The sequence below is a fragment of the Nerophis ophidion genome, linkage group LG03 (genome assembly GCF_033978795.1).
Source record: "Nerophis ophidion isolate RoL-2023_Sa linkage group LG03, RoL_Noph_v1.0, whole genome shotgun sequence".
NCBI classification, from domain to species: domain Eukaryota; kingdom Metazoa; phylum Chordata; class Actinopteri; order Syngnathiformes; family Syngnathidae; genus Nerophis; species Nerophis ophidion.
The window spans coordinates 52,621,180-52,635,318 of NC_084613.1; the positions used below are offsets into that span (position 1 = coordinate 52,621,180).

A 14,139-nucleotide genomic window follows, 5' to 3' on the forward strand; every position below is an offset into this window, starting at 1 on the left:
AGTTTACAGCCTCACTGATTTAACTACACAGCAAATACAAGTTACGTTACTTAACCAATAAACGTTAGCTTACATTCAAAACGTACCCTTCTTTGTGCATCATCAAATGTCGAACAAAGTTGGAAGTTGTTGCGTCTCTGTCTGTAATCTTCGAACTGCATGTTTTGCATACGGCAATTCGTTTTTTGTTTACCAAGTCGTAGTTTTAATACCCAAACGAAACAATTTTTGGCTTCAATTTTCCTCACTGGCGCGTTGTTTGAGAGCTCTTCTTCGTTGGTTTTCCTGCAATTTGATTGGATAAATGCTGTGTGACGAAAATAACGTGGATGTAATTTGATTGGCTGTTGTAGTGACAGGTAGCGCACACGCTGTCATCGTACACAAGCTGACACACACATGCGTACACAATGAAAGATACGGAGCGCTCCTGAATAACTTTTTTATCGTTGGGTTTAGGGGAAAGTAGCAAGTCATGTCAAGTCAAAATGCTCAAGTCCAAGTCAAGTCACAAGTCATTGATGTTAAAGTCTAAGTCGAGTTGCAAGTTTTTTTACACTGTGTCAAGTCGAGTCTAAAGCCATCAAATTCATGACTCGAGTCCAAGTCATGTGACTCGAGTTCACACCTCTGCTTGCTAGCACTTGAAAGTTCAATTTCAAAGCAGACATGCTCTTAGTAATCTTGCAACCCATCAATGTTTCATGACAAAACCCCAACCATGCCAAAGAGAAATAACTCTAAAGTGTGGCTCGTCTCTTCCAAATGCGATGTTGAGGCAGATTACGCTTGCTGCTTTTGTAACGCCAAAATCAAGGCAAGTTGTGGGAGTACTTCCAATCTGAGGAAGCACCTGGTTAAACACGGGTTTTTTCTCATGGTTGAAGAGTGCAGCCAAGTTAGATGTACAACCACAACTCCTGCATTTGGCACATTTAGTGACTCGGATATAGCCAACAACACGAGGGAAGAAATGGCGTTAACATTTGGTGACGATATCAATGACATTGACATCCTCTACGTCTGCTCAAGGTAAAAAGCCAACTTTATAACAATACTTTAACTTTGAATTTTAACTTGAAATAGTTATCATAATAAGCTTGGTTCCTAGTACTGTACTTTGTAATGTAGTACCAGCCGAGCTACCAATATTATGGTACCGGTAACAACATTTTTTCGATAATTTTCGGTATTTTTCTGTACATTTCTACATAAAGTGTACCACAAAAAATTGCATTATTTGCTATATTTAAACAAACAAATCTTACGGTACATTAAACATATGTTTCTTATTGCAAGTTTGTCCTTTAATAAAATAGTGACCATACAAGACAACTTGTCTTTTATTAGTAAGTAAGCAAACAAAGGCTCTGAATTTGGCTGCTGACACATGCAGTAACATATTGTGTCATTTTACATTCTACTATTTTGTCAAAACTATTAAGGAGAAGTGTTAGAAAATTAATTATTTATCTACTTCTTCATTTACTGATAATATCTGCATACTTTCTCTTTTAACATGTTCTATCTACACTTCTGTTAAAATGTAATAATCACTTATTCTTCTGTTGTTTGATACTTTACATTAGTTTTAGACAACAAGTCCTTACAGGATCATACATTGGTCATAATCAAAGTCCTCATGTGTCCAGGGACATATTTCCTGAGTTTTTAAACATAATATACATTTTAAAAAATCAATAGACGATGTTGTGTTGCCAAAAAATATCGACGTAATCATAGTAGTATTGAATAGATACGCTCCTGTACTTGAGATCATTACAGTGGATGTTAGGTGTAGATCTACCAATGGCGTTTGTTTACAAATCCCGTTTCCATATGAGTTGAGAAATTGTGTTAGATGTAAATATAAACGGAATACAATGATTTGCAAATCCTTTTCCACCCATATTCAGTTGAATGCACTACAAACACAAGATATTTGATGTTCAAACTCATAAACTTTATTTTTTTTTTGCAAATAATAATTAACTTAGAATTTCTTGGCTGCAACACGTGCCAAAGTAGTTGGGAAAGGGCATGTTCACCACTGTGTTACAGCACCTTTTCTTTTAAAAACACTCAATAAATGTTTTGGGAACTGGGGAAACTAATTGTTGAAGGTTTGAGAGTGGATTTCATTCTTATTCTTGTTTTATGTAGAGCTTTAGTCGTTCAACAGTCCGGGGTCTCCGCTGTCGTATTTTACGCTTCATAATGCGCCACACATTTTCGATGCGAGACAGGTCTGGACTGCAGACGGGCCAGGAAAGTACCCGCACTCTTTTTTAATGAAGCCACGCTGTTGTAACACGTGGCTTGGCATTGTCTTGCTGAAATAAGCAGGGGCATCCATGATAATGTTGCTTGGATGACAACATATGTTGCTCCAAAACCTGTATAGACAATTCAGCATTAAAGATGCCTTCACAGATGTGTAAGTTACCCATGCCTTGGGCACCAATGCACCCCCATACCATCACAAATGCTGGCTTTTGAACTTTACGCCTATAACAATCCAGTTGGTATTTTCCTTTTTGTTCCGGAGGACACAACGTCCACAGTTTCCAAATATAATTTGAAATGTGGACTCGTCAGACCACAGAACACTTTTTCCACTTTGCATCAGTCCATCTTAGATGAGCTCGGGCCCAGCGAAGCCAGCGGCGTTCCTTGGTGTTGTTGATAAATGGGTTTTGCTTTGCAAAGCAGAGTTTTAACTTGCACTTACAGATGTAAGTGCAAGTTACGGGCTATTATAAGCAGCTGCTTCATTCAACCCCTTTTCAAACCTTGCATAAATATCTTTGCCAACATGTAAAAAAAACAAAAACTGTGTTTAGTTGTACTGTGCAGGTTTGAAATAAATATTTTAATTCAATTCAATTCAATGTAGCAACCAACTGTAGTTACTGACCGTGGTTTTATGAAGTGTTCCTGAGCCCATGTGGTGATATCCTTTACACACTGATGTCGGTTTTTGATGCAGTACCGCCTGAGGGCTCAAAGGTCCGTAATATCTTCAGATTCTCTGAACCTTTAGATGATTTTACGGGCCGTGGATGGTAAAATCCCTAAATTCCTTGCGAAAGTTCGTTGAGAAATGTCGTTCTAAAACTGTTCGACAATTTGCTTACAAATTGGTGACACTCACCCCATCCTTGTTTGTGAATTACTTAGCATTTCATGGAAGCTGCTTTTATACCCAACCATGGCACCCACCTGTTTCCAATTAGCCTGCACAGCTGTGGGATGTTCCAATTAAGTGTTTGAGGAGTATTTCTCATCTTTATCAGTATTTATTGCCACATTTCCCAATTTCTTTGTCACGTGTTGCTGGCATCAAATTCTAAAGTTAATGATTATTTGCACACAAAAAAAAATTGTTTATCAGTTTGAACATCAAATATGTTGTCTTTGTAGCATATTCAACTGAATATGGGTTGAAAAGGATTTGCAAATCATTGTATTCCGTTTATATTTACATCTAACACAATTTCCCAACTCATATGGAAACGGGGTTTGTACATTTTGATGCCGGTGAGTTACGATGTGTAGTGAAGCATGTTTAGCTATTCCTCATCCTGCAAGGATGATACTTATAAGAAAGTTTATTTTACTTTTTCGCCATGGAGACTAGGATTAGTGATTTGGAAGTAGCTTAAACACTGCCGACTAGGGTTGGACTTTACCCGCTAGATAGCTAGCAATGTCTTAAAGGGGAACATTATCACCATTTCAAAAGGCTTAAAAACAATAAAAATCAGTTCCCAGTGGCTTGTTGTATTTTTTGAATTTTTTTTCAAAATGTTACCGGTCCCGGAATATCCCTAAATAAAGCTTTAAAGTGCCTTATTTTCGCTATCTTCGAAACCACTATCCATTTTCCTGTGACGTCATACAGTGCTGACAATGTAAACAAACAATGGGAATACCACAGCAAGATATAGTGACATTAGATCGGATTCAGACTCGGATTTCAGCGGCTTAAGCGATTCAACAGATCACGCATGTATTGAAACAAATGGTCTGAGTATGAAAGTATTGAAGAAGAAACTGAAGCTATTGAGCGAATAGCTATTGACGCTATACATAGCCATAGCATGGCCGAATAGCTGCGTTAGCATCGCCGGTAAAATGTGCGCACCAAACGATCAGGACTTTCGCATTTTGTGAGCAACTTAAATCCGTCGATTGGTAAGTGTTTTTTTCGCATTAAATGTGGTTGGAAGGAAACATTATAGTTGCAAATGCATCTGAAGGTTATCCATACATCTCTGTGCCATGTCTGCTTCAGCACCGCCGGTAAATAGCATGTTAGCATCGATTAGCTGGCAGTCACGCCGCGACCAAATATGTCTGATTAGCACATAAGTCAACATCAACAAAACTCACCTTTGTGATTTCATTGACTTTATCATTGCAAATGCATCTGCAAGTTATCCATACATCTCTGTGCCATGTCTGTCATCGCCGGTAAATAGCATTTTAGCATCGATTAGCATAGCATGTTAGCATCGATTAGCTGGCAGTCACGCCGCAACCAAATATGTCTGATTAGCACATAAGTCAACAACAAAACTCACCTTTGTGATTTCGTATCGTTGCAAATGCATCTGCAGGTTATCCATACATCTCTGTGCCATGTCTGTCATCGCCGGTCAAATGTGAAGACACTACAGTACATTCAATGGGGGTCTGGCGGCAGACACTTTCGCATCTTCGGTGCAACTTGAATCCCTCCCTGTTAGTGTTGTTACACCCTCCGACAACACACCGACGAAGCATGATGTCTCCAAGGTTCCAAAAAATAGTCGAAAAAACGGAAAATAACAGAGCTGAGACCCGTGTGTGTAATGTGTAGAAAATGAAAATGGCGGCTGTATTACCTCGGTGACATCACATTCTGACGTCATCGCCACCAGAGCAATAAACAGAAAGGCGTTTAATTTACCAAAATTCACCCATTTAGAGTTCGGAAATTGGTTAAAAAAATATATGGTCTTTTTACTGCACCATCAAGGTATATATAAACGCTTACATAGGTCTGGTAATAATGTTCCCCTTTAAAGCACCTATTCCTGTGGGTGTTTCAGTGTTATAACTTCACCTTTATTGTTTGTTTTTAGGCCAAAATGCGTCCGTTCTCCCTTTTCTGTCTACACATTGTGTCTGCTTGTAAGTACTCTGTGATTGTGCACTGCCGAACATGCTCGTCTGCTCGTAAACCAGCGATGACATGACGTGACGACGGGGGCGAAGGGGGGTGCGGGACCGGTACTTTTCAGAGGTGGTATAGTACCGAATATGATTGATTAGTATCGCGGTGCTATACTAATACCAGTATACCATCCATTTTCCATTTTCTACCGCTTATTCCCTTTGGGGTCGCGGGGGGCGCTGGTGCCTATCTCAGCTACAATCAGGCGTAAGGCGGGCTACACACTGGACAAGTCATACATTGCAATACCGGTATACCATCCATACATCCATCCATTTCCTACCGCTTATTCCCTTTCAGGGTCGCGGGGGGCGCTGGCGCCTATCTCAGCTACAATCGGGCGGAAGGCGGGGTACACCCTGGACAAGTCGCCACCTCATCGCAGGGACCGTACAACCCTATTGTAACGTTATTGCTTCACTTTCATTTGCAGTTTAATACATTTGGGGGAAAAAAATGGTCTTTTATTTTTACTCCATTCTCTTTTGCTCATTTGTTTTTAACTTAATTGCCTCCATGGACCCCCAGCACATATTTTCCAGATGGAAAAAGAAAGGAGTAAATTTGGTACTATTGAGTACCGGTATCGATACCCATATCTATTTAAAAATGAAAGGTACCCATGCTGATTTGTCAGAGATGATTCGTAAGTTTATTCTGCTATATTTGCACCTAAAGGAGTCATACTCAAATAGTGGGGCAGGTCCCCCTGGGGGGCGCGCAGTGCGAATGCTAGGGGGACCTTGGGTAATATAAAAATGAAATATTTTATTCTTCCCAGGGGGTAGTGTAACAGAAAATATTTGAGAAGCACTGACCTAAAGATATGCTAGTAAATCAGTTGAGAAATATGTGTAAATTATTTTATAACATGTTCTGGTTGAGACCTCAATTACAAAAGGATTAGCAGGCTGAATATTACATTTGAATAATTAATAGAAAATGTTAAAACATTGTCATGCACCAATATGAAGACCAATAACTTGTACAACATGTAATGTATAGAATATGGAGGAGACAAGCGGTAGAACATGGACGGATGGATATTACTAAACATCTTTGACGATCAAAGCATGATCATAACAATCAACATTTTGTGGGATGTACGCATGAAACTGTTATCTAAACATGGAAGTGTAGCTCCTCCTCTCAATGCAAAGCAAGAATACAAATTCTGTATTGCTACAAAATACAAAATATTGCAAGACACCAACACACAGTTGGTTTTGTTTTTGTTATTGTCATTAAATCATGGTTGTTCGTTTTGTGTTGAGCTGTTTAAAAAAAGCATACATTTTAAAACCCATTTCATTAAAGCAAATTAATTGTTCGTGTTAAAACTTGAAAATTATCTGTGTAGGGTACATTTATTAATGATGAAAAATTACATATATCTGTGATTAATCGTAATTCATTTGAGAAGAAATATGAACAATCCGATTATCACTATTTTAATAATTTGACAGCCCTAGTGTGTAGATGTATGTATATATATATATATATATATATATATATATATATATATATATTATATGGTCATAATAAGCAATTCATTACATACAATGTAACAATACAGACAAATATCAAGAGCACAAATATTTATAAGATCATTTGTTTGATATGTTTTGCTTAAGAGTAAAACATACATCCTAGTATAGTACAACTACTTTGCTGAGCCTTACTTATTATTTAATTTATCTTCCATTGTTCAGGAGGAAGCATAGTTTGTGAAAGAGAACTATTTACGGTGGACATATGTGCAAAGAACCATCTACAACATCTCCCAGCTCCAGAAAAACAACATCTGCCCTGGTTCTTTATAGCTTACAACATATGTCCCGTCTTTGGTGACAAAGCTGGCTGCAGCTCTCGTGCTGTTCCTGTCCGCCAGTCCAAACATACATCTTTAGATACCCGTCAGCGTTTATTATTCCGTCCTCTGTCACAGCAGATAAGGGAAGTTAAAGTTTAATGAAACACAGCCTAGATACAGAGGCCCAGTTTTTATGATTTGTCACAGTCTGGGTGCTGGGAGTCCCTCTGCTATGTAAACAAGAAAGCATTGGTCACAGGCATTATTTGTAAGTGACAAAACATGGACAACATGGCATGCCATCGGGTTACAGACAGTTTTGTTGTTACCTTTCTGCTGTTTAACACTCATCCACAGAGCAACACATTCATTTCTCATCTATGTCCAAATGCAGCCATTTTCTCGTAAAAGTGCTACCCTTCTTTCCTGGTTCTGATCAGTTTGTGTAAAAACAAAAATATCAACATTGCTTGGGAGTGGGGAGCCCTGCAGCAGTATAAACAGAACACTTGAAAACTATTTACAGAACATTACACTTAGATTAGTGCACTATGTAACCCTAATGAAAAATAGAGATGGGATGCCTGCAGCTAAACTAGTCAAGGAGCTCTGATGCACGACATTGCCACTTACTGCAAGATCCCTAATGGCAGTCACCATTGTAGTCTTCAAAGCCCACCCTCTAAAAACAACTTCAAAACCTTCCATGAATGTTTTGTATACACGCTGCAAATATATATATATATATATATATATATATATATATATATATATATATATATATATATATATATATATATAAATAATAGAATAAAATAGAAAGTACTTTATTAATCACTGTAATTACAAAAAAAAATGAACTGTGAAATTGAATCAACAGTTCATTTAAAGTTGTTCAAGGAGCAATGCCAGAGTCACTGGTTGCATGATGATTTTGGGAGGTTCAGCGCTGTGCTCAAGGGCACACCGACGTTATTCAGGACGCACACATTATGCTTTGTATATATCCAACAACTCGTTGCAATTTAATTTCGTGTAAAACCGGATTAAAACCTAGATCCTAGTCCTATCCCACCTTTGCCATCACACTGGATTTAGTTACCCTAACGACCAAAAAATGGTTAGAGCAATTTGTGTCGGTAATACAGCTACTTTCTAAACAGTTCAAATGCTCTCTGACATAAAACGGTGCGTTATTCATATTTCAGTTATCACAGCAATACAGACTACTGCGGCTAGCACAGTGAGCCATTAGAGACAAGGACCATTCCTTTTCACTGGTTTGTTCTGCACTAGAAATAAGTCTAGGAACCGCTTATTCCCCCTCTTTAATTCTGAGCTTCATTTTAGCCCGGACTCCAGCCTAGTTGCGAGTAGGGGTCTGCAGCCACGCAGCACATCAACCATGAACACTTCACTCGATGTCTTAATATGGACAGGATCTAATTTAGCTAATCCACTGACGTTTATCCTTTTGGTAAACTCTACCTCCACCTCTTCTCCGCTTAGTAGCAGTGGACTTTGTGCCAGCATATTTTAGAGCTTCTGCTTCTACGTATTTATGTTTCGTGCTCGAGTTGGTTATTTTAGCTAGTGGAATTACAAACTGTAATATTACACCTAATTAAGTACAGCAGCAGAAGCAATTGAAATTCAATACTCACATATTTGATACCATAGGCGCCCATCTACATTTCTGCCAGTGGGTGCTCGGACGGGCGGTAAATCTGACACTACTTTTAAGGTTATCCAGGATAAATCACACCTAACCTTATCCTTGTCCACACACACACACACACACACACAATGGTCGTTTAAGACCCACCTCAACCCCTGTGTTGACCAAATACGCATGCGCAGAAAATGCGCACGTCATAGTCACCTCCAGTGTTACTTTGTGTGCAAGTTCTAAAATTAACTTATCTGAACAATATCAAGTGTTGTGGTATTTCATTTAACTGGAATTCAGTGTGCTGTGGGGCCCTATTGTAGTGAATCACACCTGAGCCATTATAAATTAATCAAATCTTTATTGGACATGTACAAGTATACAATGTGACAAAGAACATATTACAACAATCAATCTAGGGATCTACATATCTGGCCGCTCTTTTGCCTTCACATTCATTGCGACTTTACATACTCTGGACTTAGACGTTGAGTCCACGACATACATGGCGGACACTATCTGATACAGTCTGTTTTGCCAGTCCAAGAGCATTCAACGTTTTCCGTAGTCTTCCCTCGACAGCCAGGTAATATAAAGCACGCGCTACCTTTTTTATCACACCTACGGGTGCCCCCATTCTCGTTGACTCTCCTTCAACAACTTGACGTAGTTTTTCGATAAGTAGAATCACAGATGTCCTGGACATTTGAAAGTTCTCTTACCGTCTGAGAAGTGTTGAAATAGCTGCAATCGTTTTCTCTTAAGGTATTCACGTGTGATTTTCACAAGCGTCTGTACATGTAGAAGAAGGAGAAACTTTTACGGCGCACCTCTTCTGCAGGAGCACTCAGCAGCTCCACTCTGAGCGGATCCAGACACGCCCTCACACGCGCTGCGCAGACCACGCCCACACGCCGCCGCAGCTAGAGGCAATCATCAATCAGAACACCTGGAAGTGATTACAGACAACAGGATAAAGAGCCTCGCCACTGACTACTCCTCGTCGGAACGTTGCTCTGCTCGCAGTAAGGCTCACTTCTCTGAATTCCCACCAGCGTTTTTTCTCCCGTGCCTGTTTCCTCGTGCCTTGTGTTTGAACTCCTTCGTCTCTCCTTTCTTCCACAGTCCCTGTCTCAGCTCCCGCTGCCATTTTCCCCTGAACCCTGATTGCCCTCCTGATTCCCCGACACATTGCCTGGACTTTGGACGCTCTCTCCGGCACTACGACCACGCTTGGACCCCGGACTACTTTGCCTTCCCCTTCTGGATTTGGACGCCACTATTCAACACGCATGACAACACTCCTTACGGTACCTACATATGTTAATTCCTGCACATAGTTTTACAATCAAACACATAGTAGCATACACACCCTACGTACCCATAAATCACTCAATAAATACATTGAGTCTGTACTTCCGCTGTTGTGCCGTCTCCTTTCCCCGTCGTAGACCTAACAGAAATACGGGCATATCTGGATGACTTGCCTCCATATTTCCAGTGGTTACCTTCGAGTTACGAAACCACTTTATTATGAAGCTGGCTGTGGCGCGTTCTTTCTGATGTCACTTCCTGTGTGGGGCGCGTTCTTTCTGACTTCACTTCCTCTTAGAACTCACTTTGTAAACGATCAATGAGTCCATACAGAGCTAAGAGCCGGAGATTCAAGAAATACACGGCACACTTACTTGTGTAAAACATTTTCAGAGGAAGGGGACCTTAAACAATGGTTTAGTGTGGCTGAAGCGGGGCTTAGGCTAAGTAATTATTCGTTTAAGGGGTTATCAAGTTTAGTGTAGACATAGCCTTAGTCGGTTTATTGTGGAAGGGGCATGAGCATGTGTGTTTTTTGTCTGGTAGTGACAGTAGGTGCTCCGCATTGTCCGGGATAGGCACCTATGATTGATAACTTTACACTTGATACACTTGATTATAAAAAAAATATTTTATGATCATTATGTCTAAAACAATAATACTCATTTGGTCAACCATAATAAACAAATACAGCCGCATCACCTTTTATTGCTGTTAATTGGTTCAAATCATGACTGCGATACATGAATTTCTGCAAAATATGAATAATTATTTATAAATAGAATATTTTCATAGCTCGAACACCTGTTTACAACCTTCTAAATACGTTTTTCAGCATTATGAAATACAGTGGTGGGCCATCAGGGCCAGCAAGGCTTATCTCTGATGGCCTAACATAACCAGAAATCATGATCATAATTAAAGATAAAAATAAAGTTTGGTTACACTTAAGTATTGAGAGCATATTCACCATTAATTAGTTGCTTATTAAAGTAAAAAAAAGACTTAATTTAGAGTTATTTGGACACTAGGGGAACATATAAGGGTTAGAGTTAGGGTCAGGGTTGCTAATAAGCAATAATTCTGAGGTTATTGAGGGACTACACTTATTTAATGGCTTACTGGTTGTATTTTAAGGCCATGCAGAATAAGTCATTAATAAGTACCTAATAACGACAAATATGTTACTAATATACAAGTTGATAAGCAAGTAATTTATGGTGAATATGTGTTCCCCATTCTAAAGTGTTACCGTCATTTTTGAATTACTTTCTCTAAATATCTAAAAGTATATTCATATGTTCTTCATGTCATATTATGCTCCTTCCAGTGCTGTTGTTTTTAGGTTACAGAATTTGTATCCAATCAGAATTCAGCGAGCTAACGTTGCCATGCTTTGCCAAATCTGCCCGAAGCCTTCAGAATCAATAATGCGGGCGTCCGTGACGGGCACAAACATTTCACAGATAGTTGCGATAGCCAATCAGATCATGAGTTTTTGTCAGTAAGGCCTTGTCGTTTGCTTAAGGCTGATATATAGAGATGTTGCGTATGACGTCACCCAGCTGTCGCTGGGTGACGTCATACGCAAATACGGTATTAGCTTTCACTGTTATGCTGATGACACCCAACTCTACATGCCCCTAAAGCTGACCAACACGCCAGACTGTAGTCAGTTGAAAGCGTGTCTTAATGAAATTAAACAATGGATGTCCGCTAACTTTTTGCAACTTAATGCCAAAAAAACGGAAATGCTGATTATCGGTCCTGCTAGACACCGACCTCTATTTAATAATACAACTTTAACATTTGACAACCAAATAATAAAACAAGGTGACTCTGTAAAAAATCTGGGTATTATCTTCGACCCAACTCTCTCCTTTGAGTCACACATTAAAAGCGTTACTAAAACGGCCTTCTTTCATCTCCGTAATATCGCTAAAATTCGCTCCATTTTGTCCACTAAAGACGCCGAGATCATTATCCATGCGTTTGTTACGTCTCGTCTCGATTACTGTAACGTATTATTTTCGGGTCTCCCCATGTCTAGCATTAAAAGATTACAGTTGGTACAAAATGCAGCTGCTAGACTTTTGACAAGAACAAGAAAGTTTGATCATATTACGCCTGTACTGGCTCACCTGCACTGGCTTCCTGTGCACTTAAGATGTGACTTTAAGGTTTTACTACTTACGTATAAAATACTACACGGTCTAGCTCCAGCCTATCTTGCCGATTGTATTGTACCATATGTCCCGGCAAGAAATCTGTGTTCAAAAGACTCCGGCTTATTAGTGATTCCTAGAGCCCAAAAAAAGTCTGCGGGCTATAGAACGTTTTCCGTTCGGGCTCCAGTACTCTGGAATGCCCTTCCGGTAACAGTTCGAGATGCTACCTCAGTAGAAGCATTTAAGTCTCACCTTAAAACTCATCTGTATACTCTAGCTTTTAAATAGACCTCCTTTTTAGACCAGTTGATCTGCCGCTTCTTTTCTTTCTCCTATGTCCCCCCCTCCCTTGTGGAGGGGGTCCGGTCCGATGACCATGGATGAAGTACTGGCTGTCCAGAGTCAAGACCCAGGATGGACCGCTCGTCGGGACCCAGGATGGAACGCTCGCCTGTATCGGTTGGGGACATCTCTACGCTGCTGATCCGCCTCCGCTTGAGATGGTTTCCTGTGGACGGGACTCTCGCTGCTGTCTTGGATCCGCTTGAACTGAACTCTCGCGGCTGTGTTGGAGCCACTATGGATTGAACTTTCACAGTATCATGTTAGACCCGCTCGACATCCATTGCTTTCGGTCCCCTAGAGGGGGGGGGGGGGTTGCCCACATCTGAGGTCCTCTCCAAGGTTTCTCATAGTCAGCATTGTCACTGGCGTCCCACTGGATGTGAATTCTCCCTGCCCACTGGGTGTGAGTTTTCCTTGCCCTTTTGTGGGTTCTTCCGAGGATGTTGTAGTCGTAATGATTTGTGCAGTCCTTTGAGACATTTGGGATTTGGGGCTATATAAATAAACATTGATTGATTGATTGATTGATGTTATGAACGAGGTAACATAAGAACTCCATTACCCAGCATGCCACAGTAGTGAAGAGCATTCGCAGTAGCCGCGTTTAGGTTGATGAATGTAGGCATAATGGCAGCGGGATGTTTTTGATGACCACCTTGTGGGGTAAACTTTAAGAACTCAGCCAACACGCCTAGACTGTATCTTTTATGATTAGATAAGACAACACATATATTTGCAAGGCCATTTTCAAGAAGGATATTTAAAGAAAAACTACATCTTGTGAGAGAGACAATGTTGGCCAACCCCAGAAGCTTGGATTTGTTCAACAGATTGTGAGTTCAGATATTTAAAAAAAAAAGCCACCGATCTGTCAATCCTTTCTGTGTGCGGGCCAGGTAAAGTTACCCATGTTGAGTCAAATTAAGCAGCAGGCTCCACTCCTGGTGGTGCCCTTCTGTCACGTTTTATATGTTTTTTGCAATTTTTATTTTGACAGTACCACATAAGATATGTTTTAATTGCTGATGCGGGTTTATTGATTTTTTTAAATGTGCCAGAAAATAAGCCGTTATCTACACTGTTGACGTGATCCAAAACCCGGTAGTGCGTAAATGTGTTTCTGTATAGTATTTCTCCATCAGTGGTCATGTGGGGACATAAATGATGGTATTTTGAGAGGTAATCATTGAAGTCGGACATCACTGAAGGCCTAGGTGGGAAACGCATGGCCCGCCGCTGATGAAATAACACCAGATCTTTAGTCAGATGTTGGTATTTTTCATATAGGGTGGGGAAATGTTGTGTTGTCGCAAAGAATACTGGTCTTCACTTCCTCAGCACGTTTGCCTTGGTACCCTGGACAGATACACAAGTGTGTGTACAAGTGTGTGTGTGCTATAATAAGCAGCTCTCTGACAAGGGAAGGAGCCAGTGGCTGGCACTAGGGACAGAGGGACAGGCGTGATAACAGATTGAGTGACTCTGATTAACCGTGCTCTAATGGTTCTGCCTGTCCCTCTCTCCCCCCTTTTTTTTGTCGACACCTATTTAGCAGACCCTTTCACCAGTGGGGGGAGTAGAAATCCGGATAAGGAGAAGCAAACACTCG

At 40.3% G+C, this 14,139-nt stretch overlaps 1 long non-coding RNA gene across 1 annotated transcript; it reads left to right on the plus strand.

Annotated features, from left to right (window-relative positions):
• The first annotated feature begins 906 nt into the window (after positions 1–906).
• LOC133548786 (uncharacterized) lies at positions 907–10,221 on the plus strand. The gene is made up of 3 exons (XR_009805966.1): positions 907–1,032; positions 9,545–9,728; positions 9,829–10,221. It is a non-coding gene; the product is annotated as an uncharacterized LOC133548786 (long non-coding RNA).
• Positions 10,222–14,139: the final 3,918 nt, after the last annotated feature.